Below are 211 nucleotides of genomic sequence, written 5' to 3' on the forward strand. Positions count from 1 at the left end.
GAAATTTCTGAAATTGTGTTTTTCAAAAGAAATAATGGTAAATTAAATACTAGGAAATGAATATAAAATAGGAAATATACAAAATACAGTTTACTACAGAAAACTACAGTTCAGTTTAAATAACAACAAAACCATTAAAATGGTCCAAGGACTGGTAACTTAAACAGGGTTCGTACAGATACTGCAAAATAAAATTCCAGGACTTTCAAGG

General features: G+C 28.0%; 1 protein-coding gene across 1 annotated transcript in view; it reads right to left on the minus strand.

Moving 5' to 3' along the window:
- Positions 1-211, minus strand: part of kif4 (kinesin family member 4) — a 251,636-nt gene that overhangs the window by 95,697 nt on the left and 155,728 nt on the right. The gene's annotated exons all lie outside the window — the stretch shown is intronic.

Source organism: Sinocyclocheilus anshuiensis, unplaced genomic scaffold (genome assembly GCF_001515605.1).
Source record: "Sinocyclocheilus anshuiensis isolate Anshui unplaced genomic scaffold, SAMN03320099.WGS_v1.1 scaffold133, whole genome shotgun sequence".
NCBI lineage: Eukaryota > Metazoa > Chordata > Actinopteri > Cypriniformes > Cyprinidae > Sinocyclocheilus > Sinocyclocheilus anshuiensis.